Raw genomic sequence first — 26,377 nt, 5'->3', positions numbered from 1 at the left:
AGGTAAGGTTTATGCTAAAGAATTGAATAAGGGGAAAATTGAGATTTTAGGGTGGGGGACTCGCCTTGTTGCCAAGTGCCTACGTACCTCCTTATGGAGGATCAGAGTCTACGTAGTTCGGGCACAGGATTGTACGCCTTAGAGTTGAATTGAATGTATTTGAATTTGTTTTGAAGTTGTTTTGAAATGTTTTAGGATTTGGGCGTACAACCCTAGTTTAATTTGTTACCATTAGTCGCGATAACCAATAGGTTTGATTACCAAGGCTAACAGATTGAAGGGAGGATTGCTAACCACTATAATCGATAGATTCAATTATCGCGAATAGCAAGTGTGTGTGTTTTAATTATCGTTACCCCTCATAATCGATAGATTCGATTACGAATAATAACGAATTTTACAGAGGGAAAATGCTAATCATCGTAACCAATAAGATGGTTAAAACCATTTAGCAAAATAAATTGTTATTTTAATTTATTATTTAAATAGTTAAATAATCGATTATTATCCATCGCGATCAATAAATTTAATCGAAACGAATAATAAATAATATTTTAATACTTATCATATTATTAATTCAATTCAAAAATCAAATTATAAATATGATTAATAATTAAAACTTAATTATAATCATTTATAATAATAAAACAAAACAATTATACTTTATATGTTTTTAGTATTGACTAGAATTAGACTAAAAGGCACAAACTACACTAGTTTTAATATCTAATCATTAAATTAAATTAATAAAACTAGTAGCCTAATTAAACGTGGGAAGATATTATTTGGTTTTTTTTATTTAGCTAAAATTTAATCAAACAAAAAGACCTTAACCAATTAACTAATAAAACAAAATTAGATGATGAGAACCTGCATGTTAACATATGATAATAATCAGCATGTTAGTAAATAACTAATGAAAATAGCCATAGACAAGATACACATGGGCGGTGCCTTTATTGATACAATCAACGTTACGGTGCCAAAACGACATGGTTTGACTTTTCAAATATTTCAAATCCCCAGTCATAGCGCGACATGTGTCCTTTCCCAAATAAAATAAATAAAAACAAAACCAATGCACATATATAGCTGCTCAGCATAAAAGGAAAGAAACCACAAAAACAACATTAACGCTTTCCTCTTCTCTTTCCCATATCTCAGCCATTCTCATACCCATTTCTCAAACCAAACTAAACACATATTAACATTGGAATCTATAGAGAATGAAGAACGCTCACCGTAGTATGACCGCTTGCAGATCGGAATTGGCTTTGGTGGTTTGTGGTTGTTTTGGAGCCGTCGGAGGAGCGACGTGTTTGGAGCGCAGATCTCGCCGGGGTGATGCCGTGTGTTGCAGTGATTTCCGCGGTGGTTCTTGGAGCAGGCAGAACGGTGGTTGCGGAATCGGAATTGGAACGGTGGTGGAAACGATCTCTGGGGGCTTTGCGGTGCCGGACCGAACCTGAAAATCTAAAACAAAACAACAAATAATAGCAGCTTGATTCCCATAGTTGTTTTCATGTTAATTTTCCTGCAGGTTGTATTGAGGTGCGGTTCGGTTGTTATGAAGATACAGATCGATGATGATGGATGAAATTTGGAGTGATACGTTGTTGAATTAGGTGTTGTAAGTTGTTATGGTTTATGGTGATGAGTAAAAGTGGGATATGAAGGTTAATCTGATTTTGGTTTTGCAGATAAGGATAAAAAGGTTTGAACCAGAAAGATATTCTAAAAAACATGTATGTGAGAGATGATTTTTGTGAAAGCCTGGAATTGGATATTGACGGTTAGACATTATTAGTGGAGATTTTGGCCTTTTCAGACTGCTAGGTGAGGGTTACATGAGGATGATAAGGTTTTCGTGGATCGTTTTGACAAGAGATTGTTAGACTCTTAGAACTAATGTGTAAAAATGTCAGGACTATGTACAGACGGTAAAAAGAAAGTTGTGGAGCCAAGTGTGTTTTGTTAGCCTTCAGTGTTATACCGGGTGGATATGATTTTGTACAGAAAAATTGGCCTCCCCTAATTGTTAGAAATAGCACCTATTTATATCAATGTATTAGGTTAGGGTTTTATACACCCAATGGGCCTATTACCCAACTAATTAATTTAATAACAACAATAAAGAATAATAATACTAAAAATCATAACATTTCTAATATTAAAATTAATAGTTATAACTTTAATTATACTAATAATTCTAATAATAATATTAGTTAGTTAACAAAATTATGATAGAGAGTAACAGTTAATAAAACTATTAAAAACAAAAGAAATGTTAATAAAAGGTGATTATATCCAAAAAGTGGTAGAACCCTTGTAGTAATTGGGTCCAGCGTTCAGATCCCGAAACACCTGTTAATCGCACCTCATTCTCAGGATATTTTATAAGAGGGCGGGTTTGACAATAGGAATGTCAAACCCCATGACTCTTAATTTTGACCCTTGAAAGTTATAGATCCGTTGGGCAAATTTTGGGGTATGACAGCTGCCCCTATTTAATTACCTTGGATTGGGTGACAAGAGGGTGTGTAGACCTGGCGTCGTTCCGATCGAAGAGTTATTAAATACTGGAAGACCCCTAAATTTGCCTTGAGTTTGAGTATGGACGAAGAGAAACGTCCTGCTAAAGCCGGAGTCTCACATAGCGAAGACCTTTGTTGGTTGTGTAATTGGCTTGCTATGGCCAGCAAGCTTTCGCAGTTTACGAACCCCTACTTACTATAGTGCTAGTAAGTTAATCGCAGTTTGTGAACCCCTCACTTACTATAGTTCTAGTAAGCTATCGCGGTTTGAACCCCTACTTACTATAGTGCTGGCAAGTTACATCGCAATTTGTACCTCTCACTTACCATAGTTCTGGCAAGTTACATCGCAATTTGTACCTCTCACTTACCATAGTTCTGGCAAGTTACATCGCAATTTGGACCCCAATAGGATTGCTTGCTATAATTCTAGCAAGTTCACCTGCACCGACAGGGTTATCGGCGAATATCATCGTAGAATTTACCTGTTTCACCAGGGTTATCTGCGAGTGTTATCGCAGAATTTACCTGTACCACCAATAGGGTTATTCGCGAGTGTTGTCGCGAAATTTACCTATGTCACCAGGGTTATCTGCGAGTGTTATCGCAGAATTTACCTGTACCACCAATAGGGTTATTCGCGAGTGTTGTCGCGAAATTTACCTATGTCACCAGGGTTATCTGCGAGTGTTATCGCAGAATTTACCTGTACCACCAATAGGGTTATTCGCGAGTGTTGTCGCGAAATTTACCTATGTTACCAGGGTTATCTGCGAGTGTTGTCGCAGAATTTACCTGTACTACCAATAGGGTTATTCGCGAGTGTTGTCGCGAAATTTACCTATGTTATCAGGGTTATCTGCGAGTGTTATCGCAGAATTTACCTGTACCACCAATAGGGTTATTCGCGAGTGTTGTCGCGAAATTTACCTATGTTATCAGGGTTATCTGCGAGTGTTATCGCAGAATTTACCTGTACTACCAATAGGGTTATTCGCGAGTGTTGTCGCGAAATTTACCTATGTTATCAGGGTTATCTGCGAGTGTTATCGCAGAATTTACCTGTACCACCAATAGGGTTATTCGCGAGTGTTGTCGCGAAATTTACCTATGTTATCAGGGTTATCTGCGAGTGTTATCGCAGAATTTACCTGTACCACCAATAGGGTTATCCGCGAGTGTTATCGCGAAATTTACCTATGTAGAATTTTGTTTTGTAAATGCGTATGCATCATGCTTATGCGTTATGCACATGCCCCTGTTGTTTGTATAATGTGTATGTGTGAATGCTTACACATGTATATGTTGTATGTATACTGATGAAACGGTCAGACGAGGACTGACTACCAGACGGGAACTGGACTTTGTAATGGTTTGGATTGCCAATAAAAATTGGGCTTTTGTGATATGTATATGCTAATGCTAATGCATATGCATGTATGCTAATGCTGATGCAATCTCATGGTTTTATCTCCTCAAACCCTTTGAACTTGTTTATTCCATGCTTGCACTTATACCCTGACTATGCTTATGCTGGCTTTGTAATGTTTATGTATGCTTATGCATATGCGTATGCTTGGTTGACGTAATGAGTGGAACGAAGTAATGTCTTCTGTAAGATTACCCGAAAAAGGTCTTTTGAATGGATGTGAATGTTTGTCTTGAAGAAGACCACATAAAGAGTTACGGTGTAATGTATCAACCAATGTATGTAGCGCGTGATTTGTATGTATTTGTGTGATGCTCCAACGGTAGGTTATTAATAACCAAAGCGTATATAGTTCACCGGAGTTGCAGGTCTGTTTGCTAGGATGGGGTGCGATGCCAGCGCGATTTCCCAATACCTGTTTTGTTTGAGCTCGGAAGATCGTAGTTAGGAGAAAGAATTTGTTCGATGTTGTAAAGTGCGAGAACGCCTTTTTCCTTTTGTTGTGTGTCTTGCGGATTTGATATCCATTGCCCCAGTATTTTCATGGAGAAAGATGCTTATGAAGGAAGTGCCCCAGGGAATAGCCTTGTCATATGCTTCGATGTTTAGATTGAAGGGTGTGCCCCTGATCTCCAGGTCATGGAAGGTTATCCATAGTGTTCTATCCTCTGAATTTGAATTCTTCCCATGTCTGACATGCCCCTGTTTGAGATTGCTTTGAGGTGTGCCCCAAGTCGATTGAACCTTAGGAAGACTGCCCCTAGTTAATAGGATGTTCGATTGTATGCCCCTGTGCTCCTTGAAATTTTTTGCCCCTGTTTAGGAGAACCCCCTAGATGTGGTTCCCCCGACTCCAGGGTCTTTATTAGAAATGATCACCTTTGATTAACCCATTTCGAGATTTCCTCGATGCTAAGTGTATACTCGTAGACGGTGTTGTACCTTTTTGAGAAGTAGCTCCAATGGAATGCGTATGCAAGTTTTGAAATCGAAGTCCGTTATGAATTAGGATTGGATGGTTTTGGAAAGAATGCTTGAAGAAGCATAGTGATTAGAAGTAGTTTTAACAAACATAGGAGTCAGTATAACAAATTCCTGCTTAATATGCTTTCGTAGTTAACCTTGCCTCAATTAGGACTTTTAAATGTTGTAACTTGGCCTGGTTCATGTTTTAAGAAACAATGGATATAAGGCTCAAAATTTATTTAACCCACCCCTTTCTCCTTGATGTTCTCCAGATCCTAAAAATTCGCCTAATCCAATGGATGTGCTTTGTTTGCAAGAGAATCGTTTCAATTTCGGTGTTGAGCAGAAGCCTTAGTAGAGGTCCAAACTTTGATGACATATGTTGTAAAGATCCAAGCATTGATGTGAAGCTTTGATGGTTTAGCAGTCACAAGATTATCCTTTGTATTTCGCCTTTGTTTTTATCCCTTATTTTTGCATGAACCAACTCCTTGAGTTTGATCCATCGGGATGCCCTAATTTTTGCCTAAGTCGTTCTTTTGTTTTCATGGAATTATCCATTTTGACTTAGCGGGCATTTTTCTTTTGAAGGCTCCTTTTGCGATTTGACCATTGGATATTGAATGTTGTAACTGCCATGTTGACTTTGATTCGTAAGCTTCACCTTTGATACTTCCTCTATCTTGAATGATGTAATGAGGAAGAAGATTGTTGTGAATGTCATCTCCATTACTTCCTCATTCTTGGATGAACACGAGGAAGAAGATGTGCTTGAACCTTTGCTTTGCTCCTTGCTTGAATCCCTGCTTGGATTGACTGATTCTCTTGACAACCAAAATACACCATTGAATTAATTGAAATCTACCCTGCCCCTAGTTAAAATCAAGGTTTATTTAAAAAGTAGAAGAAAACTCCAACTCCTGGCTCGAGGGGGTGACGAGGGATTAACATCCTTATATCTCCACTGTTTGGGAATGGAAACACTGCCTGTACATCCTCGGCTCGGTCTTACCTTGAAAGCATATGTTTAGCTGGACTTAGTTATTTGTATTCGTCATTCTCCCCTAAGTTTGTTAATAACCCTAAAAATAGAAGTGTGTGACTGGAAAGTCATGGTAGTGAGTGAATGAATTGACTCCAAAACCTGCATGGTTGTCCCATTAGAATTACTAATCCGAAGGTACAAGTTTTATCTTGAGTAACACTTAGTGGTCGTAAGGGTTGAAATTGTGAGCACGGTAAACACCTATTGATCCTAGGGATAATCTCCTTTGTAGATCCACTGACCTTGTTTCACTCCTTAGATTCTTAAACTTGTAGAAGTGAGGGCAACCTCGAATTTTCTTTGGACATGTCAAACCTGGCGGGAATAAATCGTTAGCGGTGGGTTTTCGTCGTATCGGAACTTCATGAGTTTCCTTTGACTGAACCTCTTTTGCTTTTCCTAAGGATAGTATCACCTATGACCCTTTTTTCTTGGTGTGAGGCTGACATATGTCGCATTCCCTCCATTGTAGTCACGCATCTTTGCTTAGGGTATTGCCCAAGTTGGACTGACCCTTGCCCTAGGTTATCGTAGAGCGTCCTTGAAGGTTTGATATGTTCTAAGATGAACCCCTTTATGACTAGATACCTCTTGAGTGTATCTATGAGGGAACTCTTTGTTGAACTGGTCCTTGCTCGATGACAACCTTTATTGTATTTATAATTCTGTTATGACAAGGCATGGACATGCGGCTAGCATGGTGAAAGACATCCTTTTTTCTTTAGCAAGACTAAGATCTTTTATTCTCCTTGCTCCATAGTCTACGATCCTTTGATTTTTTTTTTTGGAGTTTCGGGAAATCGGCTAGCATGGTAAGTGTGGATGCGGGCGAAGATGCAAATGTAAATGCATGAAAATGCAAATGTACGCGTACGCGAGAGACTCCTTATATTGTAACTCCGTGTATGCAATGCAGACGAGTGACATGTAATCCTAGGGATAGCCTTAGAGGCGACATTAGACCCTCTTGGAGTCTTTGCAGGATAAATGTTATGACACGCCAATGGAAATCCTTTGGATTCAAGAGTATGCAGAAGATAGCGGCTAGTGACCGTTCAAGACAGTCACTAAATCTCATGGCCGTCGAGAGGCCAATCAACATGTACCAATGAATTTGTCCCTCGTGGGAAGGTTCTCTATGCGGAACACAACCTGTCTAAGGACGATATGGACGAAGAAAAATCCCTACAGGCTAGGGATGTGATGATTAAATGGAGATCCAAACCCTACAAGTTATAGGGTGCGCGGGAATAAGCATGGAGTGACCGTTCAGGACGGTCACTAGATTTCATAGCCATCGAGAGGCCAATCGAACGCATGCTAGTGAAGTTGTCCTTCGGGGAAGGACGCGTCATTGTGAAAACACGAGGATGTAACAGAAAATCCCTATATGCTAGGGAGTACGTAGTAGCAAGCACGGGGTGACCGTTCGAGACAGTCACTAGATCGCATGGCCATCGAGAGGCCAATTGACGTGCGTTAATGGAAATGTCCTTCGTGGGAAGGACGCGTAGTTGTAAGAATACAAGGATATAAAAATAAAATCCCCACAGGCTAGGGGATGCATAGATGGTGATGTCCTTCGTGGGAAAGACGTGGTCTTAAAAATTTGAGTCCCTACAGGCTAGGGACCACGTAGGGATACCTGCAAAATTGAAACGTATAGATATTTGCAAACATATAATGAGCACAGAAGCACAAAATCCCTAGGTTCATAGGTTCGACGTAGCGGCTCTAGGGAGCCTACCCTTTTTTTGGGAGTGTTCTAGAAGGTCTCATGGGGTCGTTCGTAGCCTCCGAGACTTTTTGTCTCTTCGGATTTTAGAACAACTCATTTTATCCATGAGGTTCGAATTTTTGGGGTAGGTTCCCGGAGAGATCAGCTAAGTATCCAGTCCTGCCCTCAACAAAGTCAAGCCTCGTTTTGGACATTTCCGAATACTCAACCCACTCCGAGTGGAGTTATCAATGAGACTCGTAGGAGATTCATACTCCCCTATTGATCTCAAAGTTAACTCCCACACTTAGGGTTTAAACAAATAATTTATAATATCCCGACAATATAAAAAGCAGCAATTGTATATAAGCAACCAAAGCAGTATTTATTTAAATTATAATAAAATAAATAAATAAAATTACTGTAAATAGATGTAGATAAATAAACAAATGAATTTAAATTTGAATATTTAAAAACAAACTTACCTCGAAGTCCCGCCGCTTATAATTTGACAATATAGTATGACAGTAATTAAATAAAAATTTAAATTACTGTAGTTTAAGGCTGTAAATAAATAGATAAATTTAAATTTAAATATTTAAAAACTAACCTTAGAATCCGGCCGCTTATAACAATGCAGTAGAACAAATATTTAAATAAAATATTAATTTAAATTGAGGTAAAATAAATGTATTTATAAATAAATAAATAAAAGTTTAAATTTAAATATTTATATAAAAATAATAAACCCTAAAATTGGCGAGTTAGCCAAACCCTAAAAATGGTAAATTAGCCAAACCCTAAAAGTTTGCCAAACCTAAACCCCGCCAAAACCTATAGGAGCATAGTAATCACCATTAAGTGGTCCCCAGCAGAGTCGCCAGCTGTAGCAACCTGCCTAAAAATTAAGACTAAGAGAGTCGCCACCTATTCTGAAGGGCGAATAGGAAACCCTACGCAGATGTGAGATTCAGGGTAAGTTACTATATTCAGGTCGAGGGAAGGTGTTAGGCACCCTCAACCCTTTCCTATTAGCTTTGAATCTAAGGCAAAGGTTTGATGGCTAAGAGTATTAAGGTAAGGTTTATGCTAAAGAATTGAATAAGGGGAAAATTGAGATTTTAGGGTGGGGGACTCGCCTTGTTGCCAAGTGCCTACGTACCTCCTTATGGAGGATCAGAGTCTACGTAGTTCGGGCACAGGATTGTACGCCTTAGAGTTGAATTGAATGTATTTGAATTTGTTTTGAAGTTGTTTTGAAATGTTTTAGGATTTGGGCGTACAACCCTAGTTTAATTTGTTACCATTAGTCGCGATAACCAATAGGTTTGATTACCAAGGCTAACAGATTGAAGGGAGGATTGCTAACCACTATAATCGATAGATTCAATTATCGCGAATAGCAAGTGTGTGTGTTTTAATTATCGTTACCCCTCATAATCGATAGATTCGATTACGAATAATAACGAATTTTACAGAGGGAAAATGCTAATCATCGTAACCAATAAGATGGTTAAAACCATTTAGCAAAATAAATTGTTATTTTAATTTATTATTTAAATAGTTAAATAATCGATTATTATCCATCGCGATCAATAAATTTAATCGAAACGAATAATAAATAATATTTTAATACTTATCATATTATTAATTCAATTCAAAAATCAAATTATAAATATGATTAATAATTAAAACTTAATTATAATCATTTATAATAATAAAACAAAACAATTATACTTTATATGTTTTTAGTATTGACTAGAATTAGACTAAAAGGCACAAACTACACTAGTTTTAATATCTAATCATTAAATTAAATTAATAAAACTAGTAGCCTAATTAAACGTGGGAAGATATTATTTGGTTTTTTTTATTTAGCTAAAATTTAATCAAACAAAAAGACCTTAACCAATTAACTAATAAAACAAAATTAGATGATGAGAACCTGCATGTTAACATATGATAATAATCAGCATGTTAGTAAATAACTAATGAAAATAGCCATAGACAAGATACACATGGGCGGTGCCTTTATTGATACAATCAACGTTACGGTGCCAAAACGACATGGTTTGACTTTTCAAATATTTCAAATCCCCAGTCATAGCGCGACATGTGTCCTTTCCCAAATAAAATAAATAAAAACAAAACCAATGCACATATATAGCTGCTCAGCATAAAAGGAAAGAAACCACAAAAACAACATTAACGCTTTCCTCTTCTCTTTCCCATATCTCAGCCATTCTCATACCCATTTCTCAAACCAAACTAAACACATATTAACATTGGAATCTATAGAGAATGAAGAACGCTCACCGTAGTATGACCGCTTGCAGATCGGAATTGGCTTTGGTGGTTTGTGGTTGTTTTGGAGCCGTCGGAGGAGCGACGTGTTTGGAGCGCAGATCTCGCCGGGGTGATGCCGTGTGTTGCAGTGATTTCCGCGGTGGTTCTTGGAGCAGGCAGAACGGTGGTTGCGGAATCGGAATTGGAACGGTGGTGGAAACGATCTCTGGGGGCTTTGCGGTGCCGGACCGAACCTGAAAATCTAAAACAAAACAACAAATAATAGCAGCTTGATTCCCATAGTTGTTTTCATGTTAATTTTCCTGCAGGTTGTATTGAGGTGCGGTTCGGTTGTTATGAAGATACAGATCGATGATGATGGATGAAATTTGGAGTGATACGTTGTTGAATTAGGTGTTGTAAGTTGTTATGGTTTATGGTGATGAGTAAAAGTGGGATATGAAGGTTAATCTGATTTTGGTTTTGCAGATAAGGATAAAAAGGTTTGAACCAGAAAGATATTCTAAAAAACATGTATGTGAGAGATGATTTTTGTGAAAGCCTGGAATTGGATATTGACGGTTAGACATTATTAGTGGAGATTTTGGCCTTTTCAGACTGCTAGGTGAGGGTTACATGAGGATGATAAGGTTTTCGTGGATCGTTTTGACAAGAGATTGTTAGACTCTTAGAACTAATGTGTAAAAATGTCAGGACTATGTACAGACGGTAAAAAGAAAGTTGTGGAGCCAAGTGTGTTTTGTTAGCCTTCAGTGTTATACCGGGTGGATATGATTTTGTACAGAAAAATTGGCCTCCCCTAATTGTTAGAAATAGCACCTATTTATATCAATGTATTAGGTTAGGGTTTTATACACCCAATGGGCCTATTACCCAACTAATTAATTTAATAACAACAATAAAGAATAATAATACTAAAAATCATAACATTTCTAATATTAAAATTAATAGTTATAACTTTAATTATACTAATAATTCTAATAATAATATTAGTTAGTTAACAAAATTATGATAGAGAGTAACAGTTAATAAAACTATTAAAAACAAAAGAAATGTTAATAAAAGGTGATTATATCCAAAAAGTGGTAGAACCCTTGTAGTAATTGGGTCCAGCGTTCAGATCCCGAAACACCTGTTAATCGCACCTCATTCTCAGGATATTTTATAAGAGGGCGGGTTTGACAATAGGAATGTCAAACCCCATGACTCTTAATTTTGACCCTTGAAAGTTATAGATCCGTTGGGCAAATTTTGGGGTATGACATATGGGAGGGTGTGTCTTGAAGCTTTATGTACTGATTTGAATTTGTATGAGAGAAATAGTATGGGCAAATTTTGGGGTATGACAGCGGCCTTTGCTGCTAACCACCTGAAACAAGTTGGGTATGCCTCTTCTGGGGAGATCTCAGTAGGTGGGATGATCTCTCAACTGGCTGATCACTTGAATTATAGTCAGCTCCTGATAGAGGAACCCTCGATACCTGGTAAGAAGATTGACTTGCAAACTCTTGTCAATCAAAGGATGATTGTGGTACAGCCAGGGTACTACTCCCTAACTGTTCATGGACAACATATTATGGCACTACCCGCACCTAATTGTATCTCTATTGCAAATCGTGCTAACTGGTTGTATGTAGCTACAGGTCAATATCTAGGCGAAAGCCCTCCACATGATCATAATTTTTCAGGTGACGAAATGGAGGATGACAACCCAACTCAATATCACCCTGTCCCGCCTCCTCAGCACTTCACCCAACATATTGCTGGGTCGTCCTCCATGACTCCAGATCAATGGGGGTGGGTACAAGCAGAGATTGGCGCTCTCCGTACCAAGCAAACAAGACAAGGTGTTGAATTGTTTCGACAAGGAACTGTGGTGGACAATGTCCAAGAGATGATGCGACGTCTTATGTTGCACTTTCCACATGATCCCCCTCCTCCACCGCCGTTTCAGTAAACCAGGTAATCTCCGTCACACTTGAATTAAAACATTGAGGACAATGTTTCGTTCAGGTGTGGAGGAGGTTCTATTTTATTTTATTGCTTTGCTTTCCGTTTTTGAATTCATAGTTTAGTTTGTTTAATTTGATTGTGTTCGTTTGTTCTACTTTCATGTTAAAGTATGTTTCTTTCAAGTTTGTATGCTGCAGTGCTGTCATGGTGTTACCAGGTGATTGATACAAGTCGGAGGGGAGCAAACTAATAGATAGTGGTTGAACAACACACCCCATACTTGATCTCCGCAGGCACCACGGAAGTTGACACAATCAAAGAGGAGGAGGTAGGATGCAAAACGTCAACACTGAACCAAGAGAGCATATGGTATACTTCAGTTGAAAGGAAACCGCATGACACCAAGAGCACCTCGAAGCATGAAAGCTTCACCGACCCGGTGAGATTTCAGAGCCAAATTCATAACTCCACATGAGAGTCCAGTCAGGTATGGCACTATTCACTTTGATTTTGCGTATGTTCTCATAACACAAGCACACTACGAGAGCGCACGCTGAGGCAAGTTTTTTTTCGTAACCCCGAGCCTTTCTAGCCATCCTGTATGCATGATATCCATCATCAATCCCCTTTGAGCCGTAATGTTTGTTTTGTTCATTGTTGTTATTCTCGTTACCACCCACACTGATAACACGATTTTATATCGTATATTTAGCTTGAAATTCATATATATTTATAGCATTTTCCGTTTATTATATTGATTTATTATGATATTACACGAGTTTTTGCTTTGTTTCAGGTTTTACACTCTTATTATGACTAATTGCGAAAAAGAGAAGAAATGGAGCTAAAACGACCCATATCTATGCCTAAAAGACGAAGAATAGGTGCTGAAGTAAAAAGGGAGTGCCAATAAGGCCCAAGTGTGCAGAAAGAGACCCAAAGACCCAATGAAGCAATCCAGCCCACGAAGGAAAGCAGCCCAATCCACACAAGTAAGTGGAGACGCACGTCTCCAACGTTCCTATGCCACATCAGCAAAAGGGAGACGCACGTCTCCAAGCCAGTCTGCAGAATCTCCTTTTTTCACGCAAAGCAACTGCAAAGCTTCCCCTATAAATAGAAGCAGTCACTTCAGTCCAAAGAGTCCGATTTCCTGCTAACGAAGTGCTGCCGAAATTGTACCGCGAATCATAATTTTCATTCTGCTTTCATTTAAACACTTATTTTCTCACAACGATTTCTACACCGGAAATTGTTGTGAACTTTTTATAAATCTAGCCTTACGTTAGATTTATCGTTTTTATTTCCTTGTTTTATTTTCTGCCCGTTTAACTTCCGAAGAATGATCCAGCCAACTTGTGGTGGAGGTTCGATACTTGAAGATTTACTTGCCATTTATTTAATTCAGGTTTAATATTTACCGCCTTATTTATATTTTTATTTGCATGATATATTGTATGCCTGTTAACATGCCTATTATTATAAACCGAATATATTTATGCATGCTTACCCATATTAATATGTCTGGCTAAATTACTAAGGTGTCGGTATGTAGAGTAAGTTAACCGTAGGGATCCGAAATAAATTGGCTTAATTATGTTTTATTAAATATCACTTATTTTTGGTTTATATGTATAATTTAATTAGTAAGTCTTAAAACCAATAGAGCGAAAGTTTGAGGGGTTAAGACGGTCAAAGGTTAAAATCAATAGAGCGAAAGTTTGAGATCTTCAACCAGATAGTAGACATAGGACATTAGTTTTAAGGATGGCGAAAGCGTATTAAAACTAATTGGGACTTATTTATTTTCAAAAATTGTTTTTACACCCGAGCGGGATGGCGAAAGCGTACGTTAGGGATATTAGCTTGTTCCGAGTCAATAGAGCGAAAGTTTGAGATTAGGAGATTTAAATAGATAACAACTTCATAAAATAGGCATTTTATTAATTACGTTGTTTCCAAAAAGCTCTTCTAAAATCTAATGGGATGGCGAAAGCGTACATTAGGATTAGGATAGTAATCTGAATCAACAGAGCGAAAGTTTGAGACGAGGATTTTTAATCAATTAATTAGTAAAGATTTTTAATTAAATTATGCAAAAGCCAATGGACCTTCGGATTACCTTGAGTTAAACGAAATACTTACTGATACCTGTCTTCTATTATATTCTTTATTTCTCACTATCACTATCCCTTAGGAACAATCAAAATTTTAGTAGCCCTAGCTTTACATAGCAACCTTAGATAACGGTAGATCGATTCATAGTCCCTGTGGATTCGATATCTTTTAAAACTACACGACACGACTGTGCACTTGCAGTCACCAGATTAATAGACACGTAAAGTCGCGATCAAGTTTTTGGCGCCGTTGCCAGGGACTATTTAAGTCGATATCGTAACTCACTGTTACACCGTAGAGACTAGGACAATTCTTCCTTTTCTTTCTGAACGATTGTATGCCAAATACTCGTTCACAAGGAGGAGATTTAATACAACGAATTAACGAGATCGAACATTTCATTAACGTCAAACGTCGAGCTCGCAATCTTCCCGAAGTAGCACCAATTCCTATTAATCAGGAATTGACTTTTACTGATCAAATCAATCAAATTATCCCGAAGTTAGAGATGGCTGCCATTCGTCCTCCTAGAGACTATGCCGCTCCTTCGCGCGCTGAACCGCACTCAAGTATCGCACCACCTGCGATTGAGGCAAACAATTTCGAACTGAAACCTTCAGTGGTCCAAGCTGTTCAACAGAATAAATTCTCTGGAAGCCCTGTAGACGACCCTAACCTCCATTTATCTGTGTTCGTGCAATATGCCGACACTGTCAAAGCTAACAACGTCAGTCCCGAAGCTATTCGATTACGTCTCTTTCCTTTCTCCTTAAGAGATAGAGCTAGAGCGTGGCTTCAATCCCTGCCTTTTAATTCCATAACTACATGGGACGAATTGAAGAGAGTATTCTTAGCGAGATACTTTCCGCCTAGCAAAACTGTTATGCTTAGAGGTCAAATCAACGGATTTACCCAGAAAGATAACGAATCACTCTTCGAAGCTTGGGAACGTTACAAGGACATGCTTAGAATATGCCCTCATCATGGACTCGAACCATGGCTGATCATCCATACTTTCTATGGTGGTCTCTTATATAACACTAAAATGACTATAGATGCCGCTGCTGGCGGAGCATTAATGGACAAACCCCATGATGAAGCATACAAACTCATAGAGAACATGGCACAAAACCATTACCAATGGGGTGGAGAACGAGCCACTCTAGAGAAAGCCCAAACCAAAGGAGGAATGTACGAAGTAAGTGGTATAGACCGCGTTAACGCTAAAGTAGACGCTTTAACTCAAAAGATCGAGAACTTAACCATCACTCCTTCAGCCACCGCTGCTGCTGTAACACCTAACTGCGAGATCTGTGGATTGACTGGACATGTAGTTGCCGAATGTCAACTCTTGACTGGAGTCCCATCTGATCAAGTAAACTATGCTCAAGGAAACCCTTATTCTAACACGTACAACCCTGGATGGAAAAACCACCCGAACTTTTCTTATAAGAACAACAATGCGTTGTACGCGCCTGGACAAGCACCTGCTGTACCACCTGGCTACCAAAAAGCGCCTGTAGCTGCTCAAAATACCCCTAGGAAGTCGAATCTAGAAACCATGATGGAGAACTTCATAGCTTCCCAACAACAAACCAATAAGGACTTCCTGAACCAAAACATCCACAACAACGAGCAACTAAAACAACTATCGAACAAAGTAGATGCTTTAGCTACTCATAACAAAATGCTAGAAACTCAAATCTCACAAGTAGCCCAACAACAAGCACCTACTGCTGCCCCTGCTGGCACGTTTCCTGCTCAACCACAACCTAATCCTAAAGGACATGCGAACGCAATAACATTGCGAAGTGGAACGAATTACGATGGACCCATTGATCCTAGAACTCAAAACGTACCCATGTCACAACAAGAGCCAAAGGAAACCCAAAAGACATCAACTGATGACCAAACTGCTAAGACTAAAGAGAACAATAACGAAGTGGAACCTGAAAAAGAGAAACCTTATGTTCCACCACCGCCTTATAAGCCACAAATTCCTTATCCTCAGAGATTAGCTAAATCAAAAACCGAAGCGCAATTTAAAAGATTTGTAGAACTTCTGAAACAGTTAAATATAACCATACCATTCACAGAAGCCATAACTGAAATGCCTTCGTACGCTAAATTCCTAAAAGAAATCTTATCAAACAAAAAGAAACTCGAGGATAACGAAACCGTAACACTTACCGCTGAATGTAGCACTATAATCCAAAATAACATGCCTCCAAAACTGAAAGACCCTGGTAGTTTCTCTATACCCTGCGTAATAGGTAAAACCATTATAGAGAAGGCCTTGTGCGATTTAGGAGCTAGTGTTAGTTTGATGCCGCTTTCAACCTGTAAGAAACTAAATCTAGGTGAGCTTAAAGCAACGAGAATGTCTCTTCAACTAGCTGACCGTTCAGTTAAATACCCTGTAGGAATGTTAGAAAATATCCCTGTTCGTGTAGGTCAATTCTACATCCCAACTGACTTCATCATAATGGATATCCAAGAAGATTCTAACATCCCGATCATATTAGGAAGACCGTTCTTAGCAACCGCTGGTGCAATTATAGATGTAAAGCGAGGAAAGCTTACTTTCGAAGTAGGAGAAGAGAAAATAGAATTTATCCTTTCCCAATTCCTAAAAGCACCCTCTATAATTGACACATGCTGTTCTGCTGACATAATCGACGAGTGTGTCAAAGAAATAAAATCCGAACCGAATAAGGAAACTGAGATCCTAAGAATTCCTATGCCGCCAATTCTTGATGATGACAACTGGCGTGAGGAATATCAAGATGACCACCTGAGTGAATGCTTAGCTTTAACTCCCGATCCTATACCTGGACCTAAGAAACCTGCTATAGAGCTAAAAACACTTCCTACCGATCTTAGATACAAATTTCTAGACGAAGAACTAAACCGACCAGTTATAGTGAACGCCAACTTAGGACGAACCGAGACCGAAAAATTACTCAATGTCCTAAGAAAATACCCGACCGCTTTAGGATATAACATATCAGATCTGAAAGGTATAAGCCCTTCTCTGTGTATGCACCGCATTATGCTCGAAGACGATAGTAAAACCTCTAGGGAACATCAAAGGCGAATAAATCCTATTATGAGCGATGTGGTTAAAAAGGAAATCCAAAAACTGCTAGAAGCCGGAATAATATATCCTATATCCGATAGTAAATGGGTTAGCCCTGTTCATGTCGTACCAAAGAAAGGAGGAGTTACTGTAATCACTAACGCTAAAGGCGAATCTGTAGCACAACGTACCCAAACTGGATGGAGAATGTGCATTGACTATAGGAAGCTAAACAAAGCCACCCGAAAAGACCATTTCCCTTTACCTTTCATAGATCAAATGCTCGAACGCCTAGCTAAACACTCGCATTTCTGTTATCTGGATGGATACTCCATATTTTTCCAAATTCCTATCCACCCTGACGACCAAGAGAAGACCACGTTTACCTGTCCTTATGGTACATTCGCTTATAGACGAATGCCTTTTGGACTATGCAATGCACCCGCGACCTTCCAAAGATGCATGATGGCAATATTTGCCGACTTCCTAGATGGAATAATGGAGGTCTTTATGGACGACTTCTCTGTCTGTGGAGGAAGTTTCGAAACATGTTTAGAGAACCTTGAACTGGTACTTAAACGATACGTAAGCGTTAACCTAGTCCTTAATTGGGAAAAATGCCATTTCATGGTTCGACAAGGAATTGTACTTGGACACATCGTATCCGATAGAGGGATCGAAGTAGATAAAGCTAAAATTGAAATTATCGAAAACCTTCAACCTCCCAAAACCGTTAGAGAAATAAGAAGTTTTCTGGGACACGCTGGTTTTTACCGACGTTTCATTAAGGATTTCTCTAAAATTACAAAACCCTTAACTGAACTACTAATGAAAGACGCCGAATTCATTTTTACCGATAAATGCACTGAAGCATTTCATACGCTTAAACGAGCATTAATCTCTACGCCAATTATGCAACCTCCCGACTGGAATGAACCTTTCGAAATAATGTGTGACGCGAGTGATTATGCTGTAGGAGCCGTTCTAGGGCAAAGAAAAGATAAGAAACTACATGTCATATACTATGCGAGTAGAACCCTAGACGAAGCTCAAATGAATTATGCCACGACAGAAAAAGAATTATTAGCCGTGGTATTTGCACTAGACAAGTTCCGTTCTTACCTGGTAGGAGCCAAAATAATCATATACACTGACCATGCCGCCATTAGGTACCTCCTAACCAAAAAGGACGCCAAACCAAGACTTTTGAGATGGATCTTGTTACTACAAGAGTTCGACCTGGAAATTAAAGATAAAAAAGGTACTGAAAATGTCGTAGCAGATCACCTCTCTCGATTGGAAAATCTAAAACCCGAACAAGTACCAATTGACGATGATTTCCCTTATGAAAGACTCATCGCTCAATTAGAAGCAAATGAATTCGAACCATACCATCCGAACGCTGAAACCAACAACTTAGCTGAAATAGCTTTAGCCCGCTCTGCCACACCTTGGTATGCAGACTTCGTAAACTACCTAGCTGCTGGTGTGCTTCCTCCTGATCTAAGTTACCAACAGAAGAAGAAATTCTTCCATGACCTAAAACATTACTATTGGGACGACCCACTCCTGTTCAAAAGAGGCCCCGATGGAATCTTTAGACGTTGTGTACCCGAGGAAGAAATAAGAAGCATAATAACACACTGTCATTCTGCACCGTGTGGAGGACACCATAGCACATCTAGAACCTGCGCCAAAATCCTTCAATCTGGACTTTTCTGGCCCAACCTGTGGAAAGACGTTTATTTTGCTGTAATAAACTGTGATAGATGCCAACGAACCGGAAACATTTCGAGACGTGATGAAATGCCTCAAAAAGGCATTCTTGAAGTAGAAATATTTGACGTCTGGGGAATAGACTTTATGGGTCCGTTTCCGTCGTCGTTTGGAAATCAATATATACTCGTAGCTGTCGATTACGTTTCAAAATGGATAGAAGCTATCGCTTCTCCTACGAACGATACACGAGTAGTTATCAAACTCTTCAAAAACGTCATCTTTCCTAGGTTCGGTGTGCCAAGATTGGTAATTAGCGATGGTGGTTCTCATTTCATTTCAAGAATACTTGAGAAACTCCTTCGAAAATATGGAGTAAATCATCGAATAGCTACACCATACCATCCACAAACAAGCGGACAAGTAGAAGTATCTAACCGCGAAATAAAACAAATATTGGAGAAAACTGTTGCTATATCTAGGAAAGATTGGTCAACCAAGCTAAATGAAGCTTTATGGGCTTATAGAATAGCTTTCAAAACTCCAATAGGAACTACCCCATTCAAACTCGTTTATGGAAAATCATGCCACCTACCGGTAGAGTTAGAACATAAAGCCTATTGGGTCATTAAGAACTTAAACCTAAACTACACTGCCGCTGGTGAGAGACGACTTCTAGACATAAACGAATTGGAAGAACTTAGACAAGACGCTTACGAAAACGCCAAAATCTACAAAGAGAGAACGAAAAAATGGCACGACAAGCGTATATCTAGGAAAAATTTTAGCATAGGCGATAAAGTACTTTTATTTAATTCTAGACTAAAATTATTTCCTGGTAAGTTACGATCTAGATGGTCTGGCCCTTTCGAAATAACTAACATATTTCCGAGTGGAGCGATAGAAATCAAAGGAGAAACCGTCAAACCTTTTGTCGTAAATGGGCAACGTCTTAAGTATTACCATCATCTCGAACACGATGAAAACATCGAAGTTTTTAAACTTGACGAACTGCCCGCTCTTTCGAAAAAATAGTTTTCTATTTTTAAAATCGTCGAGCTTACGACATAAAACAAAGCGCTTGGTGGGAGACAACCCACATTTATTTATTATTTTATTTTATTCTATTTTATTTTATTTTTATTTTTTTTAACCTTTTAATTTTCATTTAAATAATCTATTCTATTTTTAATTATTTTTATTTTAATCATTTTTACTTTTTTCATACATCTTATAATAATTATTATAATTATAACTGCTAACTTAATTCGAGAAAATATTTCCTTTTTATAATTATATTTATTACTATAACTTGTTACTTAATTTTATTTCATTTTTATTTTTAAAATCAACACTAGCCTAGTTCTAACTTAATCTTAATATTTTCAACTTCTAGGTTTTTCTTAACTACTAACTAAGATGCAAGAAGTCGATAATATGGAAGTTGTGTTCCGTGGTAGAGGACAAGAAGCAAGATTTGATAAGCTGGCTGAAAGACAAATGGAATTGACTTGCTACCCTCACCAACCGACTATGGTACGACTTGGTATCGAAGAAAGCGTTTTGCACCTGCTAAACCAAATTGGTTGGACTGGTTCTCACTTGTTCCGCAAGTTTAGTACCTACCGGAAGCTCACTCTGGAATTCTTGAGCTCCCTGACCTATCTTCCTAACTGTGGACAAGGACTAAGAAAAGGAGTCATTCTCTTTAGACTCTTTGGTATGGAATTTAATTTTTGCATCCGAGATTTTGCTGAAATGCTAGAGCTACCTCATGGATCAGATGCATACACCACAGTAGCTGGAGACAGTCTTGCCTACTGGGAGTTGGAAAAATACTGGGGCAAGATCACTGGAAACGACAACCCTGAAGAGAACGGATTCCAGTCTGAGAACATCCATAACCCCGCTTTCAGATACTTCCATAAGATCATTGCTCACTACATCTTTGGAAAACCTGATAATATCACTGAAGTTTCTAGAGAAGAGTTATTCATCATGTTCTGCTCCTCTCAGAATCGCCCGATCAATGCCATCGCATTCATGCTAACAAACTTCGAGCGCATCACGCAAGACGAAGTTTCACCTATTAGGATCGGAAGATTTGTCACTATGATTGCTAATGCTATAGGAATGAGAGTACCTTTGCTTAGATTGACACCTCTTGGTTCCCACAACTCTATGGACATTCAATTCTGCTTTAACCGAGGTATCATTGGTAACCTTGGACCTGATCAGTTTGATTTGCTCATTGATAACAAAGTATTGGATCAGTTCACTTTACCGAGTCCAAGGACGAGTGTGCACAACCCTGCTAACTGGCTTTACTATGGTCAGATTCCTGAGAGAGAACCCTCACCTGAAACCCCTCAAGCTTATGAACATTTTGATGAGGAAATGCACGTATCAGAATCTGAGCCTGACACTCCTCCTGGATACTATGACCCTAATCCTGAAGATGAACCCATTCCTGATTATGAACCTCTTTCTGAAGATTCTGCTGATGATTACACTGTTGATATGACTGATGTCGAGCTCGAGCAACAACAACCCTCTACATCCACCGCATCAGTAAATCAAAGAATGCCTAATATGAACACGCACGAGCAAGCCATCACTGCACTACAACAAGATGTACAACATGTGCGCAACGAGCTTCACACTTTGCAAATGCATTTCTTCGATTTCATCGACACCGTCAATGCTCAATTCGACGAAGTCTTCAAACACATTTATTCTAATGTGCACAACAATAGACGTGGCTAGATGTTACCGTTTAGATTATTAGATTTTATTTCTAGTTTTAGTAATTTCATATTCCTAGTTTAGAATTTAATTTTCTGCACTTTTACATTCTGCTCCTGTTAACACTCAGTACCGGTTTGATTTTAAATGCAATATTCTATTTATTATTGCTACTGTGTTATACTGCATTACTACTATTAACTGCCATATATTCCTGGTTATCACTATTTTTTTGCTGTTTATAGTATGATACAATGACACTGTTCTGAACTATTATTCCATACTTAATGTCATCTGTCAGAACCTGTCTTGACCATTGCATGCGTGGAAAACCACTTACCTGAGCTAGGAGACGCACGTCTCCATTCATGTGGGACCAGACCTCAGCATGCAAAGGACAGGAGACGCACGTCTCCATGCCCTGTCCCCCAGCAGACTGACTGCCTGAGACGCGCGTCTCCCAAGGCCAGCAGTCTGCACCATTTGACCACGCATAAAGACCACATTTATTCCCTCTTGAATTTTGAATTTAAATTTCAAAATTCATTCTTCCTCATTCTTCCCCTATTTATTCCATTTAAACACCATAAACATCATTCATCCTCCATCATTCACCTCTTCATTCTTCATCATTTCCTAACCTTCTATTCCATTCAAACTTCAAACACCACCATTAATCCATTTTAATTCTCCATTAACCACATCATTCTCAAACCTCACTATAAAACCACACCACCACCACTCTTACTTTTCACAACCTTCATACCATTTTCTACCATTCTACTCTCATTTCTATTTTCCAATTTTCAAACTCACCATGCCTCCACGTTCAATCATCCGTAGTGTGCGTCCTGAGAGACCACCTCCCGACCTTTCAAATATTATTTTTCGAGAAGACGACAATGATGCTCAAAGAACCAAATACCTCGCTTTCTATGAACGTTCGGTCGTTCCCACAAAATTTGTGAACACCGAATGTCTAGAAACTCTAGGCCTCATTGATGGTGTCACCCGTTTACTCACTAAATCTAGCCTACACCATCTTTGTACCGAACCCGTACCAACTTATGAGCCGCTCGTCTTAGAGTTCTTGAGTTCTTTCAACTACGACACTCCTTCTAATCAACCGCTCTCAACCGGTAGCATCCAATTTCGGATGTTCAACCGTGAATATACTTTGGATCAAGAAGTAGTGGCTACGTACTTGCACTTTAATACGTCACCAAATGCTCTCCGCACTATCTTTCAAGAACTCAATGGTCGTTCATGGGAGCAACATGCTTTCGACCTGTGGTTTAATCTCACTGGCGAAGTTCCTACTAGTTGGAGGGCTCTACATGCTTCTCACATTCAAAACCCCGCTATACGTTATTTTCAACGTGTTTTGGGGCATACTATTTTTGCGAGATCCAACAACCATAAGGTAAATCGGCATGAATTATTTTTCCTTTATTGTGCGCTTAACAATATCCGCTTCAATGCCGCACCTTTCATGCTCCAACATATCCAAGGCTGTGTCAACGCCCCCGCTACAAACCCATTTTTGTTTGGCGGACTTATTACCACCTTGGCATGTGCTCTAGGTCTGGGTGATGATCTCCTCTCACTCTCTCATCTCATGCTACCTGCTCAATCACTCGACCTCACTTATTGTCGTGATTCCCACTTGGTTTCACCCCGCCATGATGGCCGATATACTTTGGTCGTCAACAAAGTTCTGATTCCTTATGTCATCCTTCCGTGCCCCGAAAGAATCAACATCCGTTATGTTCAACGTTGGAGGCTCATTGAAGACAATCCTCAAGATAACCAACCTGAACACCCTAATGAACCTGTGGATGCAAATGAAGAAGAACTCAACCAAGGACAAGCTGATGTCAACCAACCTCCTCAAAACAACCCTCCGCCTATCACTCTTGAAGCCATGTATGCTGCAATTCAACGACAAGACCACCTATTTCAAGCTATGCAGACAAATCAAAATGAAACACTGAGGCTTATTCGAGAGATGCAACAGGAGCACCGTGACTATGCTATTAGGAACGGAGGCCAATACACTGAAATTGCTACACAATTGCATGATCTTAACATTCGTGTGAATGGCTCTCCTACTGATAGACGTCGCCGTGTTCGTACAAGAGGCACAAGCAGTTCACGCAACCGCAACACTGAGGAGTAGTTCTCATGCACTGAGGACATTGCATCATCTAAGTTTGGGGGAGTCGTATTACTTGCTTTAGTTTTATTTCCTTTTAGTTTATTTCCTTTCTTTCTAGTTTATTTCCCTTCCTTGTAATGTTTTTTCTAATTCAATAAAGAATATTTATGGAATTTCAAGTCTTATCTTTATAATTCCGTAGTTATTTCAATTTCTTCCATTTTCTTGAGCCATAACAAAAATTTTGCTCTTAAACGATAAACGCAAACCCCACACGTTTGAGAAATACGAAGCTACTCAAACACTCAACGCATAGAAATTGATTCAAGTCAATACCCTTATTGTCCCAACACTCTAAAACCCCCAAGTATGCGTAACCGATTTGAATACCCGTTATACCGAAACCATCGACTTTAATTTTTGAAGTAACCCTTAGTAGTTTATTCTAGCAGTCGGCACCGTCTTAGATACAAACTACGCAGAGAGTCGATGAATATAAGTGTATGATCCTCATAATAATAATTATGTGCTTAACCATAATAAGACATGTGCCTACTAAGTAAGGTGATCCTCACAAGATCATTTAACCTAACGGTCGCAAATCTCAAATACAAAGAATTTAAAAACTCATTGTTGATTGGTTCAGAAGTCATCTGGTACTGAACTTGGTAGGAAGGACTATTGTCCGATTCCCCACAATCTACAAGTGAATGCTAAGGAGTATACCACATATTGTGCCAGAACTCCATGAGAAGGATCATAGTCACTAACCGACTACTCTGCTATGTGCGTGTCAAGATAATGGGCTTAATGTGATTGCGCGCGAATGAAAGGGTAAAACATGATGACGAGTCAAAAGGTCGAGCTATAATGGCATGATTCGGATTGGTATGCATACTGGGAGTTGTCTAGTGTCGCTACTATAAGTTTATTATTTGGATCTGCAACATTATTTTTAAACAAGAACACAATGTAGCTGAGTATGACCGAACGATGTGGCGGAAGCGTGTTTCATTTCGCTGTCCTCCCATTTCTATCTTGTTATTTTGCTTGAGGACAAGCAAAGGTTCAAGTCTGGGGGAATTTGATAACACGATTTTATATCGTATATTTAGCTTGAAATTCATAGATATTTATAGCATTTTCCGTTTATTATATTGATTTATTATGATATTACGCGAGTTTTTGCTTTGTTTCAGGTTTTACACTCTTATTATGACTAATTGCGAAAAAGAGAAGAAATGGAGCTAAAACGACCCATATCTATGCCTAAAAGACGAAGAATAGGTGCTGAAGTAAAAAGGGAGTGCAAATAAGGCCCAAGTGTGCTGAAAGAGACCCAAAGACCCAATGAAGCAATCCAGCCCACGAAGGAAAGCAGCCCAATCCACACAAGTAAGTGGAGACGCACGTCTCCAACGTCCCTATGCCACATCAGCAAAAGGGAGACGCACGTCTCCATTTCCCTGAAGATTCTCCACTTGAGACGCACGTCTCAAGTCACGCACCCAGTCTCCCTGAAGAATCGGAGACGCACGTCTCCAAGCCAGTCTGCAGAATCTCCTCTTTTCACGCAAAGCAACTGCAAAGCTTCCCCTATAAATAAAAGCAGTCACTTCAGTCCAAAGAGTCCGATTTCCTGCTAACGAAGTGCTGCCGAAATTGTACCGCGAATCATAATTTTCATTCTGCTTTCATTTAAACACTTATTTTCTCACAACGATTTCTACACCGGAAATTGTTGTGAACTTTTTATAAATCTAGCCTTACGTTAGATTTATCGTTTTTATTTCCTTGTTTAATTTTCTGCCCGTTTAACTTCCGAAGAACGATCCAGCCAACTTGTGGTGGAGGTTCGATACTTGAAGATTTACTTGCCATTTATTTAATTCAGGTTTAATATTTACCGCCTTATTTTTATTTTTATTTGCATGATATATTGTATGCCTGTTAACATGCCTATTATTATAAACCGAATATATTTATGCATGCTTACCCATATTAATATGTCTGGCTAAATTACTAAGGTGTCGGTATGTAGAGTAAGTTAACCGTAGGGATCCGAAATAAATTGGCTTAATTATGTTTTATTAAATATCACTTATTTTTGGTTTATATGTCTAATTTAATTAGTAAGTCTTAAAACCAATAGAGCGAAAGTTTGAGGGGTTAAGACGGTCAAAGGTTAAAATCAATAGAGCAAAAGTTTGAGATCTTCAACCAGATAGTAGACATAGGACATTAGTTTTAAGGATGGCGAAAGCGTATTAAAACTAATTGGGACTTATTTATTTTCAAAAATTGTTTTTACACCCGAGCGGGATGGCGAAAGCGTACGTTAGGGATATTAGCTTGTTCCGAGTCAATAGAGCGAAAGTTTGAGATTAGGAGATTTAAATAGATAACAACTTCATAAAATAGGCATTTTATTAATTACGTTGTTTCCAAAAAGCTCTTCTAAAATCTAATGGGATGGCGAAAGCGTACATTAGGATTAGGATAGTAATCTGAATCAACAGAGCGAAAGTTTGAGACGAGGATTTTTAATCAATTAATTAGTAAAGATTTTTAATTAAATTATGCAAAAGCCAATGGACCTTCGGATTACCT

At 38.8% G+C, this 26,377-nt stretch overlaps 1 non-coding gene across 1 annotated transcript; it reads right to left on the bottom strand.

The window, feature by feature from the left end:
* Positions 1-14,952: 14,952 nt before the first annotated feature.
* LOC131632044 (small nucleolar RNA R71) lies at positions 14,953-15,059 on the bottom strand. Its single transcript, XR_009292895.1, has one exon. It is a non-coding gene; the product is annotated as a small nucleolar RNA R71 (small nucleolar RNA).
* Between the last annotated feature and the right edge of the window lie 11,318 nt (positions 15,060-26,377).

Source organism: Vicia villosa, unplaced genomic scaffold, assembly GCF_029867415.1.
Source record: "Vicia villosa cultivar HV-30 ecotype Madison, WI unplaced genomic scaffold, Vvil1.0 ctg.000894F_1_1, whole genome shotgun sequence".
Classification (NCBI taxonomy): domain Eukaryota; kingdom Viridiplantae; phylum Streptophyta; class Magnoliopsida; order Fabales; family Fabaceae; genus Vicia; species Vicia villosa.
Note: the sequence above shows the minus strand (reverse complement) of the source record. Positions and strands in the feature narration are given on the sequence as shown.